Source organism: Salmo trutta, chromosome 4, assembly GCF_901001165.1.
Source record: "Salmo trutta chromosome 4, fSalTru1.1, whole genome shotgun sequence".
NCBI lineage: Eukaryota > Metazoa > Chordata > Actinopteri > Salmoniformes > Salmonidae > Salmo > Salmo trutta.
In genome coordinates, this window is record NC_042960.1 from 68,782,418 (window position 1) to 68,796,130 (window position 13,713).

At 44.7% G+C, this 13,713-nt stretch overlaps 1 pseudogene; it reads left to right on the forward strand.

The window, feature by feature from the left end:
• Positions 1 to 294: 294 nt before the first annotated feature.
• LOC115191431 (E3 ubiquitin/ISG15 ligase TRIM25-like) lies at positions 295 to 9,518 on the forward strand (annotated as a pseudogene).
• Positions 9,519 to 13,713: the final 4,195 nt, after the last annotated feature.

Below are 13,713 nucleotides of genomic sequence, written 5' to 3' on the forward strand. Positions count from 1 at the left end.
AAGCAACCCCCCCCTCATTACAACCACTTATGAATAATTATAGACACTTATAACCAGTGTTATAACACATAAGTGTATTAAGGCATTGTAAAGGTCATTAAAATAACTATAATATGCAGTTCATAGAAACTGTTACCCTTTATATATTTCAACAACTCACGTGTGTTAGATTTATTCCTTATTAAAGGCCCTAACCTAGGAACTAATAACTTTGTCTCCTTCTCGATGTTGCATGCAGTTCTCTCCCTCCCTCCCTCCCTCCCTCCCTCCCTCCCTCCCTCCCTCCCTCCCTCCCTCTAACCCCACATCTCTGGCAGAAGCAGGAAGTCCATCCCACACCCCAAAACTATTTTCTAAGAAAAGGAAACTGATCTGAGTCTCTGTGTCGTCTGTCTGTGTGAGAGTGAACAACAGTCCAAATGGCTCAGCAGGGAGTTCTTCTGGACCAGGACCAGTTCTGTTGTTCTGTCTGTCTGGATCTACTGAAGGAGCCAGTCACCATCCCCTGTGGACACAGTCACTGTAGGAGCTGTATTGAGGACTGCTGGGATCAGGATGTTCTGAAAGGGGTCTATAGCTGTCCTCAGTGCAGACAGACCTTCACTCCAAGACCTGTTCTGAACAGGAGCACTGTGCTGGCTGAGGTGGTGGAGAAACTGAAGAAGACAGGACTCCAGGCTGCTCCCCCTCCTGCTCTGTGCTATGCTGGACCTGGAGATGTGGCATGTGATTCCTGCACTGGGACCAGAAAGCAGAAAGCCCTCATGTCCTGTCTGGTGTGTCTGGCCTCTTACTGTGAGACTCATCTCCAATCTCACTATGAATCTCCTGCTTTGAAGAAGCACAAGCTGGTCAAAGCCACCGCACAACTACAGGAGAAGATCTGCTCTCATCATGACAAACTGCTGGAGGTTTACTGTCGTACCGATCAGCAGTGTATCTGTTATCTGTGTACAATGGATGAACATAAAGGCCATGATACAGTGTCAGCTGCAGCAGAGAGGACTGAGAAACAGGTAAGACCAGAACAACTTGTTGGTGACTGTCTGATAAACAAAGAATTAAAGATACAGTAGGAACTAAGACTGTTTGAATATGAGATTATTCAAATTAAATTGATCCACATTAGAACATATATGAACACAAACCTTGAGTATATAGATATGTTAACCCAGATTCTCCAAATGTATCACCATTTTTTAAAGTCTAACACCATTATCATTCGTTATCAAACACCCAATAAGGTCCCTAATTTGGGTGCTGCTAAAACTATAATCATTCACATAACAACATAATAATATAATTTCACACAGACACTTCCTCAAAATGTTTATCCCTATCTTCTATGGGCCCTAGGTCACATGACTATACAATTGATCTACTGGACTAATAAAGCTTGATAGCTCATTGAAGAGTGATTTTCCACAGAGGCAGCTGGGGATAAGTCAGCAGAAGGTCCAGCAGAGATTCCAGGAGAGAGAGAAGGAGCTGAAGGAGCTCCAACAGGCTGTGGAGTCTCTCAAGGTGAGTATTGTTGACCAGAGGAGACACACCATTTTACCTGTCACCTCCAGTCAGAGAGAGAGAGAAATAGAGGGAACCTTCTCCAATCCCACTATGTCTGGACCCCTATCAGACTGCTTTATGTAACTGACGGGATATGAACCCAGGTCTATTGTGGGAGAAACCAACATCTTGACCATTACACCAAGAGAACATTCCCTATTGGTCCGAGGGCTGACTTTGAAGTTGCAGGCGGGGCTACCTCATCACATAATCATGACTGACTCATGTCCCCTATAAATACCTCTCTCAATTCAATTCAATTCAAATGGCTTTATTGGCATGGGAAACATATGTTAACATTGCCAAAGCAAGTGAGGTAGATAATATACAAAAGTGAAACAAACAATCAGAAATGAACAATAAACATTACACTGACAAAAGTTTCAAAGGAATAGAGACATTTCAAATGTTATAATTAAAGTGTAAACAGAGTGAGCCGTGTTCCAGACTGAGTTCTGGAGGTGAAATGGAAATGAATGATGGAGAGTTAAGTGAAGTAGAAGGTGTGGAGAAGAGCTCAGAACCAGAGCCTGGCATCAATGGACATGATAAAGAAGAATTTGGTGCAGTAGAGTTACATTTTTGGAGAAAGTGGATCCATACCTTTTGGCAGATCCATTTGTGGTTTCAGGGTGGGTGGGAAAGGAGTTGGGTGCAGTTGAATCAGTGAAGGTAACCTGTAGTGGACTTGTGATATTTTTTTGTGTTTCTTCTGACCAGAGAGAGTGGTCGCTCCGTGTCACGCAACTTATGTCAAGATCTGTTTCTTGTTTTGCTCTTAGGAACAGGGCACCATTGAAAGGAGTGATTTCTGGGGTAACGTTAAATGTGGAGGTGGAGCAATTGAAGTTGAAGGCTCTTGGTGTTTGTGATGCCCGCCGTTTGGTGCGACGCAGACCCGGTGGTGAGCGTGGTGAAACAGAGGAGTCACTGTCAGTCCTTTTGAGTCTTTACCCGACAAAGTCATGTTGGGATATATCAGTTATCCTGTTAGAGTCTTTGTGTTGAATCCACTGAGCTGTTTCAGGTGCAACGTTTATGGTCATGTTGCAGCAGTTTGTAGGAGGGAGATTCCAAGATGTGGGAAGGGTGCAGGAGGTCATGGGATAGAGGATTTTGTAGTTTTGGTGGATAAAGTGGTGTGTGTCAACTGTAGGGGTGTTCATGTTGCTGGGGATCGGAAGTGTCCGGTGCGAGAGAGGCAGGTTATATTATAGTGGTTAGTGGTTAGAGTGTTGTACTAGTAACCAAAAGGTGGCAAGAGCGAATGCCTGAGCTGACAAGGTACAAATCTGTCGTTCTGCCCCTGAACAAGGCAGTTAACCCACTGTTCCTAGGCTGTCATTGAAAATAAGAATCTGTTCTTAACTGACTTGCCTAGTTAAATAAAGGTTAAAAATAAATAGTCCAGTTGGTGGCGGTAATGCAACATATTGGATGCCAACCGCCATTAATCTCCGAAGAAGAGACGTTATATTATGTCTATGTACAGTGTTGTAACGATGTCTCTCTCTCTCTCATTACATCACTTTCGTGGTAGTTGGTTGTGTGGGTCTCTGGTTATGAATGGGATGCTAACAGACAATTGTTGATGGATATTTATAGAGCTCTGATCAGGACGACAATTGATTACGGGTGTATAGTTAATGAACAGCAGCAAAGACTTGTCTTCAGAAGCTGGACAGAATCCAGTATATAGCTTTAAGGATATGTATTGGTGCATTTACATCAACATCTACTACCCACCATTGCGACCTGTACGCTCTCATTGGTTGGCCCTCTCTTCATATTCGTCGCCAAACCCACTGGCTCCAGGTCATCTACAAGTCTCTGCTAGGTAAAGCCCTGCCTTATCTCAGCCAACTGCTTTTGGTCACCCCCAAAGGCAAATCCTCCTTTGGGTGCCTTTCCTTCCAGTTCTCTGCTGCCAATGACTGGAACGAACTACAAAAATCACTGAAGCTAGAGACTCATATCTCCCTCACTAGCTTTAAGCACCAGCTGTCAGAGCAGATCACTGCACCTGTACATTGCCCATCTGTAAACAGCCCAACCAACTACCTCATCCCCATACTGTATTTATTTATTTATATATCTTGCTCATTTGCACCCCAGTATTTCTACTTGCACGTCTACCACTTCAGTGTTTAATTGCTATATTGTAATTACTTCGCCACCATGGCCTATTTATTGCCTTACAGACGTTCGATAAATCCTACTACGACACCAACTGCACTGCAACTGCTTCTGCAACACAATGCTGCAAAGGAAACATTTTATAGTAAATGAATGCATCCAATCTGGTTGAACTAGATGGTTGGCGCATAACCATAATATTAAACATTTTCTGGTCATGGTCTGGTCACCATATTTTTTTGTCAGAAAAACATTTAAAACCTAAACAAAACGCATGTTTCTGGCCTCTTTTTCAAGATGTGGCCAATTTAAACAGCCAGTAGACATGTTTTAAACTAAGAAATAACCTTATTTCAATGTTTTTATTACAATGTATTGTTCCTAAATGGTTGCTAGGTAATATGATAATCGTTGAAATCTGTTGGTTCGTAGGCATCAAAAAGAGAGAATGCTGCGCAGGTTCACTGAGTTGTAAACCAAATGGATAGGTGGAGCTCATTGATTTGTAGCTCTGACACAGTTTCTACCTCAGATTATGAGCCTATCAAGTGTGGTGAATGAGGTATGTAGTACCCACAGAAGACCACAAGGAGGAGCAAGAGAGCTATAAACCCATACAGCTTTTCTCTTTAAATACCCTGAACCTAACAATCAATCAAATGTATTTATGAAGCCCTTTTTACATCAGCAGATGTCACAAAGTGCTGTACAGAAACTCTAACCCTACGTATAACCTATTTTAGCCTGAACCCTAATTCTAGGGTAGGGTAACCTACAACTATTTTAGTAATAATATTATGTTAGTAAATACCATTATAATACTAAATATATATTTTATTACAATAAATGCTATGTAAGCATTTGCCTTTTTTTTGTTATTTTATTATAGTTATTATTGCAAGGCAGAACTGGGTGACCTAGTAATCAGCAATTGTTGTGGGGCAGGTTTGAGACTGATCTCAGGAATTAATAAGAAAAATACACTTTATTTCTCAGCTGCCTCACCAATGTCTTTACGTGAATTAATAACTTTTAATTGGTAAATATTTCCAATAGATGGCAGCATAAGACCACGAAGCATCAGTTATAGGCTACAAGCAGCAATATGATTGACATAAAATAGCATGCAACCAAAGACTACATGATTTTCTAAAATGGTCACTCATTACAGTTAGCTATATATCTCGTATTAGTCCTGTTTTGCTTTTAGGAGAGGAAAAAAATATGAACTATTGCAGGTATTGAACCCCGTCCCCCCTGACTAGGGTGGGTCGAGGAAATTTCTGGTTGCGACAACCAATCATATCACCATCTGCAACTAACCAATCCGAGATGCCAGTGCAACTAAGAGGTAACTAAGAAGTGACCAATGAGAATAGAGCTATGGCGGGACCTTTAAACTCTAGTCAAGAGGACCATGGAAAATATATTTCCTCAGGTAATTTTGTTCACGATTTATCTTTCATCATCATCAAAATATAAAATTTTCCAGTTCATTTAATCACTTACAACAATAAAATAACAATTCACAGCATAACAAACAATGAAACTGACATAAGCAGCCTGAGGAGAAGCCTTTTATTTTTTGTATTTATTTTCATTTCACCTTTATTTAACCAGGTAGGCCAGTTGAGAACAAGTTCTCATTTACAACTGCGACCTGGCCAAGATAAAGCAAAGCAGTGCGACAAAAACAACACAGAGTTACACATAAACAAACCTACAGTCAATAACACAATAGAAAAATCTGTGTACAGTATGTGCAAATGTAGAAGATTAGGGAGGTAGGCAATAAATAGTGGCCAAAATAATTACAATTATACTGGACTCATAGATGTGCAGATGATGAATGTGCAGGTAGAGATACTGGGGTGCAAAAGAGCAAGAGGGTAAGTAATAATATGGGGATGAGGTAGTCTGGTGTGCTATTTACAGGTACAGTGATCAGTAAGCTGCTCAGACAGCTGATGCTTAAAATTAGAGAGGGAGATTTTTGCAATTGGTTCCAGTCATTGGCAGCAGAGAACTGGAAGGAAAGGCGGCCAAAGGGGGTGTTGGCTTTGGGGATGTTCAGTGCAATACACCTGCTGGAGTGCGTGCTATGGGTGGGTGTTGCTATAGTGATCAGTGAGCGGAGATAATGCAGGGTTTTACCTAGCAAAGACCTATAGATGACCTGGAGCCAGTGGGTTTGGCGACAGATATGTAGTGAGGACCAGCCAACGAGAGCATACAGGTCGCAGTGGTGGATAGTACATGGGGCTTTGGTGATAAAACAGATGGCACTGTGATAGACCACGTCCAGTTTGCTGAGTAGAGTGATGCGGGCTACTTTGTAAATTACATCGCCGAAGTCAAGGATCGGTAGGATAGTCAGTTTTACGAGGGTATGTTTGAAGGAGGCTTTGTTGAGAAATTGGAAGCCGATTCTAGATTTAACTTTGGATTGGAGTTGCTTAATGTGAGTCTGGAAGGAGAGTTTACAGTCTAACCAGACACCTAGGTATTTGTAGTTGTCCACATATTCTAGGTCAGAACCGTCCAGAGTGGTGATGCTGGACGGACGGGCAGGTGCGGGCAGCGATCGGTCGAAAAGCATGCATTTAGTTTTACTAGCGTTTAAGAGCAGTTGGAGGCCAAGGAAGGAGAGTTGTATGGCATTGAATCTCGTCTGGAGGTTAGTTAACACAGTGTCCAAAGAGGGGCCAGAAGTATACAGAATGGTGTCGTCTGCGTAGAGGTGGATCAGAGAATCACCAGCAGCAAGAGCAACATCATTGATGTATACAGAGAAAAGAGTCGGCCCGAGATTTCATCCCTGTGGTACCCCCATAGAGACTACCAGAGGTCCGGACAACTGGCCCCCCGATTTGACACACTGAACTCTATCTGACAAGTAGTTGGTAAACCAGGCGAGGCAGTCATTAGAGAAACCAAGGCTGTTGAGTCTGCCAATAAGGATGTGGTGATTGACAGAGTCGAAAGCCTTGGCCAGGTCTATGAATACGGCTGCACAGTAATGTCTCTTATCGATGGCGGTTATGATATCGTTTAGGACCTTGAGCATGGCTGAGGTGCACCCATGACCAGCTCTGAAACCAGATCGCATAGCAGAGAAGGTACGGTGGGATTGGAAATGGTCGGTAATCTGTTTGTTGACTTGGCTTTTGAAGACCTTAGAAAGGCAGGGTAGGATAGATATAGGTCTGTAGAAGTTTGGGTCTAGAGTGTCTCCCCCTTTGAAGAGGGGGATGACCGCGGCAGCTTTCCAATCTTCAGAGATCTCAGACGATACGAAAGAGAGGTTGAACAGACTAGTAATAGGGCTTGCAACAATGGCGGTGATATGTTTAGAAAGAGAGGGTCCAGATTGTTTAGCCCAGCTGATTTGTAGGGATCCAGGTTTTGCAGCTCTTTCAGTACATCAGCTATCTGGATTTGGGTGAAGGAGAAATGGGGGAGGCTTGGGTGAGTTGCTGTGGGGGGTACAGTGCTGTTGACCGGGGTTGGGGTAGCCAGGTGGAAAGCATGGCCAGCCGTAGAACAATGTGTCTGTGGGGGGTGGAGGGCTGTTGACCGGGGTGGGGTGGCCAGGTGGAAAGCATGGCCAGCCGTAGAACAATGTGTCTGTGGGGGGTGGAGGGCTGTTGACCGGGGTGGGGTAGCCAGGTGGAAAGCATGGTGCTGGATGGTGTACTGTATAATGTGATTGTGTGGAAGTTGTGGTGGCACGTAATGTGTTTTTAGGAGTGGGGAGTGTCTCTCTCTCTCTCTCTCTCTGAGTCTGTCTCTCTCTCTCTGTGTCTCTCTCTCTCTCTCTGTGTCTCTCTGCCTCTGTCTCTCTCTCTCTCTCTCTCTCTCTCTCTCTCTCTCTCTCTCTCTCTCTCTCTCTCTTAACAGAGCTCTGCACAGGCAGCAGTGGAGGACAGTGATCAGATCTTTACTGAGCTGATCCGCTCCATTGAGAGAAGGAGCTCTGAGGTGAAGGAGCTGATCAGAGCCCAAGAGAAGGCTCAAGTGAGTCAAGCTGAAGGACTCCTGGAGCAACTGAAGCAGGAGATAGCTGAGCTGAGGAAGAGAAGCACTGAGCTGGAGCAGCTCTCACACACAGAGGATCACATCCATTTCCTCTAGGTAACTGAACTAACTTGTTACATGTGATATGAAATTAACTTCATGTGAAACTATTCATCTCAATCATTATGTTGAACTGTCTGTCTCTCTGTACCTCTCCCTCTCTCTCTGTCCATCCTCTCTCTCTCTGTCTCTCTCTCTGTCCCTCTCTCTCTCTGTCCCTCCTCTCTCTCTCTGTCCCTCTCTCTCTCTCTGTCTCTCCCTCTCTCTCTGTCCCTCTCTCTTTCTCTCTGTCCCTCTCTCTCTGTCCCTCTCTCTCTCTCTGTCCCCCTCTCTCTCTCTGTCCCTCCTCTCTCTCTCTCTGTCCCTCCTCTCTCTCTCGCTGTCCCTCCTCTCTCTCTCGCTGTCCCTCCACTCTCTGTCTGTCTGTGTCTCTCTCCCTCTGTCTCTCCCTCTCTCTCTGTCTCTGTGTGTCTCTGTCTCTCTTTGTCTGAGTCTCTCTCCAACTCTCTCTGTCTCTCCCTTTCCCTCTTTGTCTGTGTCTGTCTCTCTCTGTCTCTCTCTCTCTCCGTGTCTCTCCCTCTGTCCCTGTCTCTCTGTCCCTCTCCCTCTCCCTCTCTCTCTCTCTCTCTCTCTCTGTCTCTCTCTCCAGAGTTATCAGTCTCTCTCCAGTATCAGTGTATCTTCAGACTTACCCAGCATCATTGTCCGTCCTCTTCAGTACTTTGGAGATGTGAGTAAGACTGTGTCTGAACTGAGAGAGAAACTAGAAGACGTCCTTAAAGGAGAATGGACCAAGATCTCCACTACAGGTGTGTTGAAAACAATAAGAACATCAACTTTAGACCATTGAAAGTTCCCTACTAGTCATATACATGTGGAATATGGTATGATGATAACATTCCCTCTCTCTGTCAATGTGTTTGTGTGTCTGTAGTTAATATAATGGATGTTGTACTGCCTCCAGAGCCCAAGACCAGAGAACAGTTGTTTCAATGTGAGTCTCTTTACTGTGAAGTAACAAACAGTCTCTTTTTACTGACACTCCTAACAATCCCTCTAGAAATATATAGCAATAGTAGATCTAATCAAAGACTGGGTATCTATCTGACTCCTCATATTTCTCATATTTGATCTCTGCTGTGCTCTAATCAAAGACAGGGTAGATACAGTATCTGACTTAACTTATTGTTCTGACTCCCCTCATTGGTCTCTGCTCTGCTCTTCTCCCAGATTCCTGTCAGCTCACACTGGACCCAAACACAGCAAACACACACCTCTCTCTGTCTGAAGGGAACAGAAAGGTGACCACTACATGCCAAGTCCAACCATATACTGACCATCCAGACAGATTCACCAACCAGTGCCAGGTTCTGTGTAGAGAGGGTCTGTCTGGACGCTGTTACTGGGAGATGGAGTGGACTGATGATGTTGATACAGCAGTCTCATATAAACACATCAGCAGAACAGAGACAGATAATAGATTTGGATTCAATAACAAGTCCTGTAGTTTACAATGCTATAATGGTTGTTATTGGTTCAGACACAATAATGTTAAGACTAAAGTACCAGGCCCTCAGTCCTCCAGAGTAGGATTGTACCTGGATCACAAGGCAGGTACTCTGTCCTTCTACAGTGTCTCTGACACAATGACCCTCCTCCACAGAGTACAGACCACATTCACTCAGCCCCTCTATCCTGGGTTTAATATCTATGGTACTGCTGAGCTGGTTAAACTGTAGTAGGGTCCACATAGATACTAGTCATGCTGGTGTAGTCTATAGCTGAGCTGGTTAAACAGTAGTAGGGTCCACATAGATACTAGTCATGCTGGTGTAGTCTATAGCTGAGCTGGTTAAACTGTAGTAGGGTCCACATAGATACTAGTCATGCTGGTGTAGTCTATAGCTGAGCTGGTTAAACTGTAGTAGGGTCCACATAGATACTAGTCATGCTGGTGTAGTCTATAGCTGAGCTGGTTAAACTGTAGTAGGGTCCACATAGATACTAATCATGCTGGTGTAGTCTATAGCTGAGCTGGTTAAACTGTAGTAGGGTCCACATAGATACTAGTCATGCTGGTGTAGTCTATAGCTGAGTTGGTTAAACTGTAGTAGGGTCCACATAGATACTAGTCATGCTGGCGTAGTCTATAGCTGAGCTGGTTAAACTGTAGTAGGGTCCACATAGATACTAGTCATGCTGGTGTAGTCTATAGCTGAGCTGGTTAAACTGTAGTAGGGTCCACATAGATACTAGTCATGCTGGTGTAGTCTATAACTGAGCTGGTTAAACTGTAGTAGGGTCCACATAGATACTAGTCATGCTGGTGTAGTCTATAGCTGAGCTGGTTAAACTGTAGTAGGGTCCACATAGATACTAGTCATGCTGGTGTAGTCTATAGCTGAGCTGGTTAAACTGTAGTAGGGTCCACATAGATACTAGTCATGCTGGTGTAGTCTATAGCTGAGCTGGTTAAGGAAATGTAACAAGGTTGGGCTATGTAAGGCAAGCCTCAACTCAGAACAACTCAGTAAGGCAAGCCCCAACTCAGAACAACTCAGTAAGGCAAGCCCCAACTCAGAACAACTCAGTAAGGCAAGCCCCAACTCAGAACAACTCAGTAAGGCAAGCCCCAACTCAGAATCATTGAGCTCTCAACTAATCACTTACAGGTGGTTTGTCGACCAGCTTCATTACTGCTATAATTAGTCGATATCAAATAAACATTGAGTGTTTGAAGAATTATCCATGTCTCTCTCACTTGATTAGAATTTCCACGACACATGCCAGAGAACAGAAAGTAGCTGGAGCAGCAGCACCTAAATATCAGCAGAAAAGAGTAATGAAACTGGTGGTTATCACTGTCTGCACTCTGTCTCCACCCGAGTTTGGTGCAATTACAGCCAACTAACACAATAATTGTCACGTCCTGACCAGTAATAGGGGTTATTTGTTATTGTAGTTGGTCAGGACGTGGCAGGGGGTATTTGTTTTATGTGGTTCGGGGGTTATGTGTATGTAGAGGGGTGTTGTATTTATGTGTTCCGGGGTTTTTGGTGTATGTTTTTGTTTTGGTATTCTAGGTTTTCTATGTTGTGTATTTCTTTGTTGGCCGGGTGTGGCTCTCAATCAGGAACAGCTGTACATCGTTGTTTCTGATTAAGAGTCATACTTAGGGAGCTTGTTTTCACCTGTCTGTTTGTGGGTAGTTGTATTTTGCACTGCTGTTAATATAGCCTGTGAAACTGTCGGTCTGTCGTTCTTTGTTTATTGTTTTTTCGTGTTCACGTTATAAATAAAATAATGATGAGCACGCAACCCGCTGCGCCTTGGTCTAATCTCTACGACAGCCGTGACAGAACTACCCACCACAGGATGACCAAGCAGCGGGGATTGGAGCACCGGCCTGAAGGTTGGACTTGGCTGAAGGAACGGCAATATTGGGAGGACAAGTTATGGGAGCTACGGGAACCTGAGAGGCACCCCCAATAATTATTTTTTGGGGAGGCACATGGGTAGTTTGGCGGGGCCAGGATTAAGCCCCAAGCCAACTCCCGGTGTTTATAGGAAGCAGCCTGTCATTAGTCAGGTCCCGTGCTATGAGGTGATATGCATGGCGTTGGGGCCAAGCATTCACAGGCCGGTGTGCGAGGTGCCAGCGCCCCGCATTTGCCAGGGAGAAGTGGGCATCCAGCCAGTACGGGCGGTGCCAGTCCTGCGCTCGAGACCGCCAGTGCACCTCTACGGTCCAGTATATCCTGTTCCCACTCCTCGCACTAGCCGTGAGGTGCGTGTCTCCAGTCTGGCACATCCCAAGCCAGCACCACGCACCAGGCTTGAGGTGCGTCAGCCCAGTCCAACTCAGCCTGTTCCTGCTTCCCGCACTAGCCATGAGGTGCGTGTCCCCAAACTGGCACATCCAGTACCAGCACCACGCATCAGGCTTGAGGTGCGTCAGCCCAGTCCCAGTCCAGAGTGTCCGGCAACAGTACCTCGTCCAGAGTGTCCGGCAACAGTACCTCGTCCAGAGTGTCCGGCAACAGTACCTCGTCCAGAGTGTCCGGCAACAGTACCTCGTCCAGAGTGTCCGGCAACAGTGTCTAGTCCGGAACCGAGTGAGACGGCCTACAGTCCGGCACCGAGTGAGACGGCCTACAGTCCAGAGCTCCTAGAGTCGTCCTACAGTCCAGAGCTCCTAGAATCGCTTTACAGTCCGGAGCTCCGAGAGTACAGTCCAGGTTCAACAGTGACACGAGTCAGGCCGAGGTATTTGGGAGGAGTGGACTGGTCAGGGGGTGGTCTTAGGCCCGAGCCTAAACCACCTCCACTGTAGGAGGTTTGGGGGGGGGGATGTAGCACAGGAGCCGTCGTTGACGGCAGCCACCCTCCCTTCCCTCCCTTTAGTTAGGGGTTTATTTTTAATTTTTTTGTTGAGGTGCATACGGGGTCTGCACCTTGGGGGGGGGGGGGGGGGTAATGTCACGTCCTGACCAGTAATAGGGGTTATTTGTTATTGGGGTTTGGTCAGGACGTGGCAGGGGGTATTTGTTTTATGTGGTTTGGGGTGGTTGTGTGTTTAGTGGGGTGTTTGATTTATTATTCTGGGTTTTGGGCAATGTTCTATGTTTATGTATTTCTATGTCTAGTCATTTGTATTTCTATGTTTAGGTAATTGGGGGTGGACTCTCAATTGGAGGCAAGTGTTTTCTTGTTGCCTCTGATTGAGGGTCCTATAAATAGGTATGTGTTTGTGGGTATTTTGTGGGAGATTATGTGCTGGGTATAGCTTTGTTGCCTTACCGGCCTGTTATTAGTCGTTGTGTTTTTGTTGTGTACGTGTTTGTTTTGGTTTCCCTTCTTTGTCCATTCAATAAAAGATGAGTGCACATTTCCCAGCTGCGTCTTGGTCCACTTTACCCTACGATGACCGTGACAATAATAATATAGAGATATTGTCTAAATGACAGGAAATTATATATATTCAACAATAATATAGAGATATTGTCTAAATGATATCATATATATTCAACAATAATCTCCCCATATGTAACTGTATAGATTTCCCCATCACTACTCCTGGTTTCAGTAGGTCCAGTCTTCAGTCTTTTACATCTTGTTTAACTGGAAGTATTCCTCTATCATTATTTTGACGTTTCCCATGTTCCTCTCTCTCCACCCCGTTTCTCAACAACATAGTGGACTCGGGTAGACATTTCCCATGTTCCTCTCTCTCCACCCCGTTTCTCAACAACATCGTGGACTCGGGTAGACATTTCCCATGTTCCTCTCTCTCCACCCCCTTTCTCAACCACATCTTGGACTCAGGTAGGGTACTCCTCCATTCTCAGATGAGAGAGACAGAAATGGTTGTCTCTGTGGTGTTTTTTTAGATAAAGACTTTCTCGTCCACCTGATAGAGAAGGACCCAAGGATACGCTACACATGTGAGCAGGCTCTTCAGCAGCCCTGGTACAGTGAACACACACACCTTCTGGTACATATTGTTGTCCCCCAGCAGAGCCTGGCCCTCATGTTTCTCTCCCTCCCTCAGGATTGATGGACAAGTGTTGTTTTATGTTATTCACTCCAGACTACAACCGTATTTTCTTCCAAATATTTTTATACCACCCTATAGTTCCCATTACTGTGTTTAAAAATGTCCATTTTAATGTACGAGAAATAGCTTGACCTGGCATCCTTTGGAGTCTAATATGTTGAGATAAGTGGTATTGAAAAGTATGACAGAATATATACTCTAACCTGTGATCTGTGGAAGAGGAGATATCTAGAGAGAAATTGTCAGTTGTAACCCATTCAGATGAGGATTTCCGCCCTCTATCAAAATATTACAAGTCATATGACCTTAAAAAAGTGTTCAATAACAACCTTTGGTGTCTAAGATGTTGAGAAAGGTGTCATGGAAGTCTGACATGG